Below are 15,122 nucleotides of genomic sequence, written 5' to 3' on the forward strand. Positions count from 1 at the left end.
AAAAAGATTTACCAGAAAGAAATCAAAAGTCATATTTTTCCTAGTCGCTGTACTTATTTCGCATCTTACAGAGGGAAAAATTTCTGTAAACTTAATGGACCAATGGCACAATTGCTTCTCAGAAAATTCCAGTATGTCCTGGCAAAAAAAATTCTGGCTTTAAAATGATGTGTGACATTTCAAATGTATTGGACGGTGAACAGAAAGAAAATTTCGGATATTTAAGTGTGAGTGAAATATCATGCCTTAAGTATGCGAGGTTGACTTCGTGTGACGTGGAACGAACATTTTCGCAGGATAAGGCACTGTTACGGGACAATCGTCAGTCTTTTCTGATGGACAATTTAATGATGACAGTTGTGGTGCACTGTAATACACCATTATTCACCTACACATGCTAATTTCATCTGGTGAGTAGAGCTATTTTAAGCAGAAATTGTCATTTTTTGGACATAAAAATGCATATTTTCCATGTTTAAGTACATAAAATGTAAACATTTTCCATATTTTGAGCACATAAAAAATAAATATTTTTCTGATTTTTAGCACCTAAAAATCGAAGCCCTGCTAATGAGACCTCCCTGATGGCGCAGTGGTAGCGTCGTGGCCTTGTAATTAAGAGGTCCCGGGTTCGATTCCCGGTGGAGGCAGATAGTGATTCGGATCCCACTTTAAACTGTAGCTCCAGTCCCGATTAGCCTTACTCTACATACAGTGGACTTAGAACACCAACTCAATCAATAACTGTACTTATATTTAAAAAAAAAAAAAAAAACTGGGCCACCAATACGAGCTCACTTCCAGTTACTGCATCACCTTCATGTACCCGGCTTACGACGTAAGTTTAATTTGAAATATATATATATCTCTTGCCTTGTTAATGTGCAACTAAAACGTGGTACATAGAAGACAATAACACTATGATGAAGTTTCATTGGATTAAAAGAAAAAACAACAAAAAATCATAACATGACACACACGAGCCGAGTGAAAGTAATGGATGTTGCAAGTTCATTTTCAGCTTAATTTTTTTTTTACTCGGTGACATTTTTCGTTCTGGCAGCGTTCATAAATGTGGATTGTGTAGCTGGTTGCTGACGTCGGGTGGTGGGGGAAGCTGTTTAGTGAGGTGGCGAGTGCACCATAATAAATTATCTTCCAGTTGGAGAATTCCGCTCCCCGCCGCATCAATTAACATGTGAGCATTATTGCTAAAGCATTGGCGCCAACCGCAACACCGACACGTCGGTAATATTATGACAGGGAAATTCTTCCGTGCAAGCAGCTTTATATCGCCCGAATAGCCCGAGCGAACACGTCGGGTCCGAATAACAGAAGGGGGCAAGTCAGTGTTGCCAACTCGTATAATTTGGAACCAACTTTGTTAACTTTTACGAATTTGCCGAAATCACGATATACTCGTATTTGATTTATTTAGGTTATTTTACGTCATTTTTCTGCCACTTTTGACTAATCGCGAAGATGAGGATGAGTGATATGATTAAATTTATGAAGGAACACTCGCGAAGATCCATGCCAGGATTGGAACCTGGGACCTCAGACGTCGTAGCTCACTGTTCTAACTACTCCGTCACGGAGACAGGTCTTGATTTTTCTTAAACAAAGTGTGCAAAAGTTAATAACAAAATTAAGTAACTATGTATTTCTGTACGTTAACGGTATGAGATATGAGAAAGGAGAAAAATAATTGTGCACGTTCTAATCTGGTGTATAGAGTGGCAATCTCTCTTCAATGATATCATAATAATTATTGTATTGTTATTATTAAATATTATATCAACGGTCTGAACAACCTTACAAAAATTCCCAACAACGCCCAGCTAGAAAGTTACCTTTCACTCCATGTTAGTGTTTTCTTTTCATATGATTTGGCAACACTGGCCAAAGTAAACATCGGTGCAATACATATCCGGGCAACATGGCGGAAACGTCCTTCCCCGTACGGCAAATGTTGCAACAAAGAGGCTTATGGACAATCCTTCCCGAGCGTGAGTTGCGTGTCCTCACTGATTGCAACGAACCGTTTCCCCGCTCGTGTCGTGGCTGTCTGCCCGTTGAGTCATTAAAATGTAAGCATAGTCGTGCACTAAAGGGGAACTCGTGCGTATTGGTCGATTTGGGGGGGGGGAGATTTTACACCAATTCTATATACAGGGTGTCTCAAAAGTAATAGCGCAAACTACACGATAATAGAAGCAAAAAAGTCTCAGTACACATGGGTCTGCAAACGAGCCGTTTTCGAGATAATTGCGAATGTGTGGTTACAAACCGCCACTGACTTCATTGTTTGTAAACGTCGTCCTAGTTGGTAAAATGTACTTACTCTTCGTTGCTGTAAGGTTCCATTTTCACTACGCAGTCCAGCACAACTGACGTCACTCCCACAGTACGATTAGACTGTGCACTGATTGTATCCATCTTGTTGGATTACAACGCCACCTCTCGGAAATGTTCTGTATTGTCAACAAAGAGCAAACCTCGGAACGCGCAAGGAGTAAAGCACTCGGTGTTTACAAAATTCAATCAATGACGGCTTGTAACCACACATTCGCACACATTATTAGCATTTTACCACTAGGACCACGTTTACAAACAATGAAGTCAGTGGCGGCTTGTAATCACACATTCGCTATTATCTCGAAAACGGCTCGTTTGCAGACCCATGTTTACTGAGACTTTTTTGATTCTATTACCGTGTACTATCACCTGTGTCAGTTTGCGCTATTACTTATGAGACACCCTGTATATTCACATAAAAATGGGGGTCATTTCTTTGATTCACTTGGTATTGATTTTTAGTTATGGTTATTATGTACAGTTTTTTTTCCTACCTGTGAGTGATCGCGGCGATGTAGTTGAAATGAAATATCATCTCTTATGCCTTTAGAATCGGTTTGGAAGAGGGAGGCCGTGCTGTTCACATTATTACAAGGTTAGTCAAGCAGACAACTGTCAAGAATAAGGTTCAGTATACTAACAATGGCAGTGAGCGTTTCATGTTAGCAAATATGAAAGCTTAATGTCTAAATTAAACATATATTGCTTAAATGTCTGTATTATATTGTTCCGCAAATTTTGTCTGACCAAAATAGTTTGAGTAAATAATTCGGCAAGGGGAATGTTCTACTTTTTGGGGATACGCACCTTTGGTATCGGTGTTGGTACAGGAAGAGGAGGTACAGGGGTACATTATACCTGCACAATTTTATGAACGAGAGCACAGTACTCCTAAATACTTTGTTGCGTATGAACCTTTCACATGCCTACGAATAATTTGGCAGACGCAATTATGATGCAATTCAAAAAGTGTCATTTTTAGTAGCTAAACACAAAAAGTTTTTTTTTTTGTCTACATCATCTCTCTGTCCAAACCATCATGAACCTACCTACTAGAGCCAGGCCTGTACCCAGGGGAGGAGTCATAGGGGACCATACCCCTCCCCCCCACCACGAACCATGAAATATTTAAATGTGAACCTATAAAAAGCTACGACAATAATATGGACCTTTTTTTTCAAATTTGTAAAATACTTAAATTTTGTTCTTGAACAATTGAATGTGTTTGTTGCGTAAAGAGGAAGGCTAACAGAAGTCTGCAATATGCAGTGTTGGGTAGTTTTAGCTTTATAACTATTGATATTAATTGTTTTCGTTAACTCATCTTTTGACATGTTTTTTATTGTAATAATTAGGGCCCAGGACTTTATGTTATAACATATTTTTCAATTGCCTTCGGATCTATTATTGGGGTGAGATCTTTACATATCTGATGAAAATCAGTCGAAATAGACAAACTTGACAAAGCATATTTTGACATATTTCACCAATTTCACGTTTTTACAACATTTTTCTTCAATTTTGTTGTAATAAGACATATTTCTGTATCATTTCGTAATTCTCTCGCACATAATCGGTTATTTCATTATTTTTTTTTCTTCGTAGCTTTAGCACAACGGATGGTTCATATTGTCGATGGCAGGGTATGGAAATTGCGGAGGAAGAAAGGTGCCGTCCTTTCTTAGTACAGAACAATATAATACCCCACTTTTTGATCCCGCCGACAATTGATAGCCATGCAAACAATTGAGGCAAAATATTCTCTCTCATTGTTGCACGGGAAGTGAAGAAGTTTCGTTCTCATGTATTTGCCTTTCTCGCTTTTCACAAAAATCAGTCAAAAGTAAAAATAACATTAGGTACATTGCAGCCCCTACTCTACTCTATCGGGTATGGGAGAAATTCGAGAGTACTGTTGTCCACACTTTTGGCTTTACTGGGAATATTTCTGCATTTTCTGACATATTTGTAATTTTTCATGACATATTATCCAATTTTATGACATAATTACATACATATTTTACAGTTTTATAGGACATAGAGTCCCGGGCTCTAGTAATAATGATTGCTAAATATATTATTTTCTAAACATAGAATTAACATAACATGACTTTTCGATGCCGTTGGCAAAAGAAAATTAAAGGAAATTTGGAAACATTGTTAATTTGCGAAACACATAACTATTTGAATTATTTTGTAATATTTCTCTCTCTCTCTCTCTCTCTCTCTCTCTCTCTCTCTCTCTCTCTCTCTCTCTCAAACATTTTCGGATATGCCCCTACCTCAAAAAATTGGAGGATTTGTATTGTAGAAAACCAATATTTTTACCATGTAAGCAGAGCTTCTATTGGGGACAGTGCCGGATCTACAAATTTTGGGCCCTTCCGCATAATTTTATTAAGGGTCCCCTATATAAAATACTTTCGAAAGGAACTATGAAAGCTTTTGCTGTTTTTCAGTTTCTTCAGTGTGTGTGTGTGTTCGCGTGCGCTTCCGCTGGAAAGTTTTTATTCGTATTATTTAGCGTCGCTTTTCTGCAACTTTTGGCTAATCACGAAGTTTACGATGAGTGATGATAGGGTGAAGGGAACACTCTCAGGGAACTGCCATGCCCAAACGGGGATTCAAATACGGAACCTCTGTCTGCACTGTGATAACCACTCCGCCACGAAGGTCGGTACACCTCTGGAGAGCTTGGCAGAATTGGATTATGCTTGTCATACATTGATACATTTTGCAAAATCATGTACAGGTGAAACTTTCGACAAGTCACTATGTAAAGAGACCATTCTACGGAGAATGATGGACTAATTCATGTTTCATAATATTTATGTAATTGCTCTGTTTTTTTGCTGTCAGTTTGTCATGCTTTGGGTTGGGTTAGGTTTGATGCACCCCCAACTGAATAATAGTTTCAACATATCCACGGGATTTTCGTCACTTGCTCCGCTGCGTTGGAATATTTGTAAGTCCCGTGTCAACTCGTAACTCATATGTACGCATACAGTACAATCTCAAGGCCTCCCCGATGGCGCAGTGGTAGCGTCGTCGCCTTGTAGGCAAGGGGTCCCGGGTTCGATTCCCGGTGGAGGCACATAGTGGTTCGTATCCCACTTTAAACTGTAGGTCCAGTCCCGATTAGCCTTACTGTGCATAAAGTGGACTTAAAACAACAAATCAATCAAGTACAATCTCAACTCGCAGTCCCACACCACGGAGATAGGGAAGGAAAAACTCGCGGTTAGAAAGAAATTAATGCTTAGTGCGGTGCTGGGCAATTAATTTACTATGTGTTTATTGTTTTACATACATATATTTGAGTATGTAAAGTGGCAAGGCAAGGGCCCCCTCTAATGGCTTGCTTATCCCTGCCCCCCTCCCCCCGCCCTGTGAGGTCTTGCGGTTTATAGATCCGGCACTGATTGGGGGAACCATGGAACTACACATTTTATTGTGAAATTAAGGCAGTTAATATACTGTTGTTTTCTGAAGAAAAAAAAAAAACTAGGCACGATGGATGAAAATGGACTTCATTTTTGGAATCAGCATGCTGATATTATTCAGAGACAACAATTATCTGCGAGACATTGAAACTCATGCAGGCCAGTGTTATTATTCTCTGCTTCTCTTTTGAATAAGTGTCTCTCTATTTCACAATAATTCTCTTCCCATTCTCCTCCTTCCCCTGTACGTGTGTATTTTCCTGTCTCCCTCTTCTTTCTTATACCTATCTGTCCTTCTTTCGCTTCCAGTACCGGTCTTCTCCTTCCCTGTCTGTTTCTCCTTGCCCTTTTCCTCGTCGCTCAGTCACTCGGTTTTTCCCCCTTTCCCAGGAAGTTGCTGCCTTCGGAAGAAAGCTCCGTCTAAGGTTGTCTTCTCAGATTTCGCTGCAGTGTTGTGTGTCTTGTCGCCCTGGCAACGAGGGTTGTCATGGCAGCGTGATGAAGAAGATATTCTCTGTGCCCGCAGCGTCTCTGCTTGTCATCGTCATTCTTGGACGATGTTTCGTGTAAATGTTTAGCAGTTGCTTCCTCAGCTGCGGAAATATGCTGTCAATAGCTCCATTTGTCGTACCCTACGGTGTAATGAGGCTGAATCGAAATTTAGCTGCATTCTCGAGTTACTGAGATAACAAGGCGACCTTCCTCTGAGATGCAAAACAATGAACAGAGTATGCGGTCGCCAAAAGGTATATGCTTTGGGAGAGAACAAAGTGAAGAAATAAAGATGCTGCCTTTTTCTAATGTACAAATGCTATAATTTATACGGTAAAAGGTAAAGCTTCCTCTATTCATTGCTACATACATCGAATTGGGTTAGTGTAGCTCACTCATCATTCATCCTTGATTATGGAGCAACTCGCTATCCATGGTAAGCTTGATGGTAAGGTACGAGAGGTGAAAAACGTACACATATATGGCAAAACACAACACCTGAGTTTTATACATCCTAAGACTGGATAACATGGTAAATGGAAAAGTATACCTGTCTCTGTCTTGGAGATGCACCTCCCTCCGCGAGTAATTATGATCGTGACTGTACTGTGCGTCAAGAGCTTGACTTGCAGCTCTTTCCGACGTTTCCTCGCTCAAATCGTAGTCCTACCCCCCCCTCTCTCGCTCAAAAACTGACTCATGACCTCTCTCCTCCCAGATATTTATCCGATCGATTTTACTAAGCAAATGCAGAGTCAGTTACCTGTATCCTCTTCCTGGTTTCATCTGTTTACAAGCTTACGCTATTGGTGACCAGGAATAGCTTAGGTAACGTCTGATATTGTATTCCTGATTGTCAAGTTCCTGTCTGGAAAACGATGGCTGAATAACTGGTCTATGTTTCTAATTATTTCATAGATCGTCACGATGCCATCGATGTATGGAGGTAGGGCTCCACACATACACGATCTTGGATATTTTCCTGGGAGTGATGTGATCATCACCACGCTCCAGCCGCTATAACCCCAGCAGATATGTATTTTTTAAACTTCCTACCACTCTCAATTAGTAACTTTGTCAACTTTAAATCCCTAACCTATTACCTCTTTTATCACATTAACCTTTCGATTACGTTCTCTCTAAGATCTTAAAATTAATAATTGTAGATCTAACACAATAACATTTTAACCCTACTAACACTTTTATATATAAACCAATGATTATTCTGGTCTCCGAATAATCATTAGCCCTTTTTCTGATACATTAAATCATACCATGTATCCCATGTATGGAAATAACAAGTAAAGGATAAAGAACAAAGATAAACGGGGGAATCTGGTAACTATTTCGCGAAATTGACGTTCCGGTATAATTTAAGGCACCGGGAGAATAGCGCATACCTCCGAATATATGAGGGTGGAGGAGGGCATTATTCGGGGCTTCCTCTATTTCTTTTTATATATTAGAGGCTGTATGAACCAACAGAGCTACTATATGCAGGGACATTGCTTGAGAAATTACCACATGATATGATCCACCCGGGAATCGAACCTGGCTCTCTCGCATGTCAGTCAGACGGTAAATAAACTAAATAAATGACTTTCATTTTAATTCAGTCTGGGAGATTGACAAAACAATGATTCTAAGAATGGAACCTTTGAAAGTTTTCGTCTACACTCTGCCCCAACTATCTCTGGAGCAGGCGAACGGAAACAAGTCTCTGCGCAAGCAGTGACGCGAGACGGCTCCACCAATGAACAGGATTGCGTGGAGTGGGGAAAAGCGACTGCAGTTACCAGCCTTTCCAACTGCTTCGATCTGCTCACTCGATTTCCCCCACTTCTCTGCCGCTATGCGCGGCCTTGCTCCAGAGATTACTGGGACAGGGTATATATCGATGTTGTCATTAGAACGGGCCTCTTTCAGCCTCACAGACATTTCTTACAGAAGATCCTTATCAATAATTCAACAGAAGCAAATTAAAAGTGAAAAATCAACTGTCTGCAGCGTCTCGCTTTTAAAACTAAGGAAGCTTTCAGATTGAAGTGGCAAGTGACACGAGCAGTTTCAGTCTATAAAAGAGAATCCTCTGCGCATGCGCGACCGAGGCGACACTTACAGCTCTTCATGTCACTCTGGTAAGAATGGTCAGGCGTCGTTTCGGTCTGAAAGCTCCTTTAGTATAATCCCTCGTGTATTATTATTTACTTTACACAAATAAGGAATTTGTCTCGTACGATAGAAATGTCCCTTCTACTCCCTTTGGCCTGGAGATATCCTATCCTCCCCTATATATTAGGTGGATATATGGGGCTTGCAAGCTTTTGTACGTATTTGGAATTGCTTCGGGCATAAATCCACATTACTGCCAATGGAAGTCCCTGCAGGAAGAAACGTGAGAGGGCGAAGAGAGAGAGAGAGGGGAGAGGACGAAGAGAAAGAAAGGAGAGGAAAAGCTGGAGACGTAGGAATGCTTACCCGTTATCCACCTTTGGCTATTAAGTTTATTTGTTTGTTTGTCTGGGAGTTCTGGGTAGAAATCTCCTCCCTTCCAGACTGACGCATGCCTGACTAGTTTTATAGCCCAAGTTTCCTTCCATCTACATTGCTTCTTCCCAACTTTTTATCTCTTTGACTTTCCCTAAGTTCTTCTCTGTCCCCCCCTTTTCCAGTTTCCCCACCCCTCTTCCTGTTCTTCCAGGAGAGCTTCTCTTTCTCCAGAAGAAAGACTCGTTCGCCCTTCCTGCGGTAAAGGGTTCTCCCGGAGCTCTTTTATCTCCAGTTTCTCTTTTACAGGAACTTCTTTTTTTTTCAACAGGAACTTTTTTCTTGCGCGAGAGCTAACTATGTACTCAAGGGTACAAGAGAATATTGTTCGAGGTCGGGGATGGTAGTTCTTCAAGGACTTTGCCAATGGTACGAATTAGGCGGTAACTCTGGGACAATTCTTACGGGAAATAGGTTTCTGGCAAGTTCCCTTTGTAAATGAAGTTGGGAGTCGTTTATTTACAGGCAGTCGTTCAATTAAGGAACCTGCATTGGACATTAGGTTTGACCATCAACATACACTCCCCCAGCACACGAACAAGGAGAGAGTACGATATTCATACAGGGTCATTCCTTGTTAGTTTGAAAATTTCTGAATATTTTCCAAGCCATAACTTTTAATTTAGATGAGTTGAATTTGAATTTTTAAGTCCTCAATGCACAGATGGTCTAATTGGGACTAGAACAACAGTGGGATCCTAACCACTGTGCAATGTGCCCCCACCAGGACCCCTTGATTACAAGGCAACATGGATAAAATTTGGCATGATGATTCAATCGTATCTTCAAGGCTTGTATTCCAAACATTGGGTTCCCCAGATAAATAGTTCTAGAGTTATAGCGTGTGAAAGAAGGTGGTGCGCAATGTGACCCAAATCTGAGAAATAAACATCCGAGCTAACTTCAGGACTCAATAACTTTGGAGCTATTGATCACAGCCTGGTGATGTTTACACACAAAACAAACCTTCAACCAAGGAACACAACACATGCCCACAACTTGTTTACATTAGGAAATAGAAACATCGAAAATATGCCTTAAAATGTCTTACATGTCAAAATATGCATATTTTACCCTCCTTGGATACAGACTTGACATGCAGCAACGTATCCTTGAAGCCTGTAACACAGTTTCTCCATATGCTCTCGTACGGATACATAACGACTGGACAAAGCACCTACTCTCTGTGCTCAGTAGCACGAGAGGTAACGTATTGAACACATCTAATACCTGCTCATTACATGGTCCTTTCAACTTTCTGTGCAAATATATTTTGTACCATACCATAAACGGCAAATCTGGTTGAAGAAAATTATTTCTGAGAGACAAAAACAACTACCCTGATTTGGTATACCTTATGTCAACTTGACCTGAATCCAAGATGCAGGATTTCAATACGGCAACCATTTTGCCGTTATATCCTGAACGATAGGATAATGTAAATCACGTCATCGGAGCATGGGGATAAAGGCACACTGAGAATGAAAATACGCCATTCTGTCTGATGATGAGACAAGAATGAGAAACAAGCAGCATGACACGAAAATGGATTTGATTTGATATGCTTTACTTTACTTCGCTTTTTGTGCCACTTTTGGCTAATTGCCAAGATGGGGTCGGGTGATGACATGATGAAATTGATGAATGGACACTCATAAACATCAATGCCCAGGCCGGGATTCGAACCCGGGACCCCTGGCGTCGTAGCGCGGTGTGCTAACCACTCCGTTACGGGGAAAACGAAAATGAATACACACAAGGTGAGAATGATGAGAATGAAGCGGTACAAGCAGAAAAATAAGAATGAAGCATGGTGTACGTAATTAAAAAACAAGCAGTCTAGACGGGAATGGGAATGAACAATCACAAGACGAAATCACCCAGTGTGAAAACTCTATTGTTCAAAGGTATCGTCTCTATATGTAAATGTTTTTCTCAAAGAGCAATTCTCGGTCTCTTCTTGATATATACATTATAAAAACGTATGCGGCGTGTCACCGCACAAACTTTCACATCGTATTCACAATTCACAACGAATTTGACTCTGAATATATGCAACCACATGAGACAAGCTTGCTGCTATTGGCACTAATTGATTGACATTGTAGTTACTAATAAACTTATTTATTTATAAGTCTGTATATATATATATATATATATATATATATATATTATATACGTGTTTCTTAAGTTGGAAGTTACACAGTCAAATAAATTAGTATTAGATATTTTTTTTCAAACACCATCCCAAAATCTCGAAAGCGACTCCCTTTGGGAATGCATTCAAATCTCAAACTCTGTTCTACCCTGGACTGCATTCTTGCAGACTAAAGAGGCTCTCGACCTGCAGACAGAACGTATGAATCGTGATGTATCACCCATTTGTGTCTGTGATTGTCTATTCATTCATTTAATTATATCACCGTACATTTGCATGTATATAGCCTAATTCGATCAATTCATCGAACGCGACTGAGAGCTTAGGAAAATACCCCCTTTAAAAATTGGACAACCGGCCTCCTCGATGGCGCAGTGGTAGTGTCGTCACCTTGTAATCAAGGCGTCCCGGGTTCGATACCCGGTGGAGGTACAGTGGTTCGGATCTCACTTTAAACTGTAGGTCCAGTCCCGATTAGCCTTACTGTGCATATAGTAGACTTAATCAATCAATCAATCAATCAAAAATTGAACAACCCTCGTACAAAAGCAAAGCCAGGAAAAACAAAAAAGATGGAGTATGAAATCCAAGCGTTTTATACAGAGGTAATATCCAACCAACGAACCCGTAGGTTTTTGACTACGTAAAAATAGCTTTATACAAACAATCAATCAAACGCGACTGAAAGCCTACGACAAGATACGATTTAAAAATTGGACAAGCCTCGTACAAAAGCAAAGCCAGGAAAAACATAAAAGGTGGAGTATGAAAGCCAAGCGTTTTGACCAGAATTAATCTCCAACCAACGAACCCGTAGGATTTTGACTACGTAAAATAACTTGATTCAACCAATAAATCGAACGTGACTGAGCGGTTATGGCAATATTCCCTTTTAAATCTTGACAAGCCTCGTACAAAACCAAAGCTAGGAAAAACAAGAAAGGTGGAGTATGAAATCCAAGCGTTTTGAACAGAGGTAATCTTCAACCAACGAATCCGTAGGTTTTTGACTACGTAAAAATAACTTTACTCAATCAATCAATCGAACGCGACTGAGAGCCTAGGACAAGATCCCATTCAAAAATTGGACAAGCCTCGTACAAAAGCAAAGCTAGGAAAAACAAGAAAGGTGGAGTATGAAATCCAAGCGTTTTCAACAGAGGTAATCTTCAACCAACGAATCCGTAGGTTTTTGACTACGTAAAAATAACTTTACTCAATCAATCAATCGAACGCGACTGACAGCCTAGGACAAGATCCCATTTAAAAATTGGACAAGCCTCGTACAAAAGCAAAGATAGGAAAAACAAGAAAGGTGGAGTATGAAATCCAAGCGTTTTCAACAGAGGTAATCTTCAACCAACGAATCCGTAGGTTTATGACTACGTAAAATAACTTGATTCAACCAATAAATCGAACGTGACTGAGAGTTTAGGGCAATATTCCCTTTTAAATCTTGACAAGCCTCGTACAAAAGCAAAGCCAGGAAAAACAAGAAAGGTGGAGTATGAAATCCAAACGTTTTGAACAGAGTTAATCTCCAACCAACGAATCCGTAGGTTTTTGACTATGTAAAATAACTTGATTCAAGCAATAAATCGAACGCGACTCAGAGTTTAGGGCAATATTCCTTTTTAAATCTTGACAAGCCTCGTACAAAAGCAAAGCCAGGAAAAACAAGAAATGTGGAGTGTGAAATTGTGAAATTCAAGCGTTTTGACCAGAGTTAATCTCCAACCAACGAACCCGTAGGTTTTTGACTACGTAAAAATAACTTTATTCAATCAATTAATCGAACGCGACTAAGAGCCTAGGACAAGATCCCATTTAAAAATTGGACAAGCCTCGTACAAAAGCAAAGCCAGGAAAAACAAGAAAGGTGGAGTATGAAATCCAAGCGTTTTGACCAGAGTTAATCTCCAACGAACGAACCCGTAGGATTTTGACTACGTAATTATTCCGGGATTGCGACCAACAACACGTTCAATTACAGGCCACAAATTCACTTTATGCCGGACCTCACTTAATGGGAGGTTTTCGTTCTTCCGCCGCTAAAGAGAAAAAAAATCCTCCTATTTCATGAAACTGAGAGATGGGAGAAGGGGGAGAGAATAAAAAGAGAATGGGATCACACCCAAGTTGGTTCCACAATCCGAGAAATAAAGAAAGCGGAAAGAAAAGAGGAAAAAAAAGAAAGGTCATCATATCTGGTACGAAATTTAGTAGAAAGTGAAATGGTGGTAGGCTTTGTTAAGACCGGATTACCCGGCATGCAGCGTAACGAGCAGTGGATTACCCCCTTTTCACCCTCCCTGGACTTGTATGAATTATGCATTGTTAAGTCCCTGGGAGCCCGACAATAAATTAAGTGGTGGGTTTTGCAGTGTTCTTGGCTGTTCTCCATTTCTTTTTTTTCTTTCATGCTTTCTCTCTCTTGCATTCAATCTCTCTCTCTCTCAGACTCACTTCACTGTCTGTCCCCTGTCCCTTTGTCACTCTACCATCTCCATCTCTTTCTCTCTCTCTCCCTCTCTATCTCAACGTCTCTTCCAATCCTCACTCATCTCATTCTGTATCTCTTTCACTCATTTGTCTTTGTATGTATGTACATATATACACATATATATCTCCCACTGTATCTATTCTCTCTCTCTCTCTCTCTTTATCTCTATCTCTCTCTCTCTCTCTCTATCACTGTCTCTTACTTTCTTTCTCACCCTTTCTATCACGTTGCCTATACACTATATCCCAATCTCCCACGATATATTTCCTCTCTCTCTCTCTCAATATTTCATTATTTCCCTCTCATCACTGTCTCTATCTCACATTCTCTTTATGTTTGTTTGTATCTCGCCGTCTCTTCAATTCATCCTCTCTCTCTCTCTCTCTCTGTCTCTGTCTCCTACTTTCTTTCTCACCCTTTCCATCACGTTGCATATACACTATATCCCAATCTCCCACGATATATTTCTCTCTCTCTCTCTCTCTCTCTCTCTCTCTCTCTCTCTCTCTCTCTCTCTCTCTCTCTTTCCATTTCTGCCTCAGTGTCTCTTTCTTTCTCTCAATTTATTTTTCTCTCTCAATATTTTATTAATTCCATCTCATCAGTCTCTATCTCACATTCTCTTTATGTTTGTTTGTTTCTCGCAGTCTCTTCAATTCATCCTCTCTCTCTCTCTCTCTCTCTCTCTCTCTCTCTCTCTCTCTCTCTCTCTCTCTCTATGTGTGTGTTTGTGTGTGTGTGTGTGTCTTCTCTATCACTGTATCTTACTTACTTCCTCTCTTTGTATTTCTTATGTATCTCCCCCGGTAAATATTCTCTTTTTGTTTCTCTCTGTTTTTCTCAATGTCTTTCATTATTTTCATTTCTCTCTCACTTCCTCTTCATGTTTCTTTCTCACTGTCTCTGCCATTCATCTTCGTGCGACTCCCCCTTCTGTCTCCATCTCTAACTGATTTGTTCTAAATATGATTTGTCACGGGCTTCTAGGTCAGAACGTAGATCCATGTTACCTGCTGACTAAATTCTGCACTGCTAGTGTTACTAATTAAGAATATATCCCACTAAAATGTTACATTTACTGAGAGTGTGGCCGAACCACTGCAATGTTCCAAATGGGACTCGAATCTAGGACCATGATTACCTAGCGACAGAGTTAGTCACTAGGCTTTGGTGGAACGGCATGCCTGCCTGAGTAGTAATCCTTAACCACACGCAGTATTGTGTTCAGGAATATTGTAGGCAGAGATGATTATAACCATAAAGGAGATATATGATAGTACACTATTTCGTTCAGGGAATTTGAGGCAGTGAGGGGATATAACCCACAAAACTCTCTCTGAAGCCACTACTGTATACGAGTGTACGTGTGAAATTTACGTAAAGAATACATTTAAGTCAAAACATAACCATAATAATAGCAATTCCCAGCGCTATTACCACCGTTGCAATAAAACAAAATCAGGAAGGTCAAACAAAGAGAGATTTGTACCAAAATTTCAAATCCAATTTAAATATCATGAAACATGATAAATAAGCTTATACATCATTCCCCTTTTCGCAGAAATATTATTATATATGCTTGAGCTGAATATTCCCGCCGCAATCAACATGGGTTCTTATT

The sequence above is a fragment of the Lepisma saccharinum genome, chromosome 7 (assembly GCF_977018435.1).
Source record: "Lepisma saccharinum chromosome 7, izLepSacc3.1, whole genome shotgun sequence".
NCBI lineage: Eukaryota > Metazoa > Arthropoda > Insecta > Zygentoma > Lepismatidae > Lepisma > Lepisma saccharinum.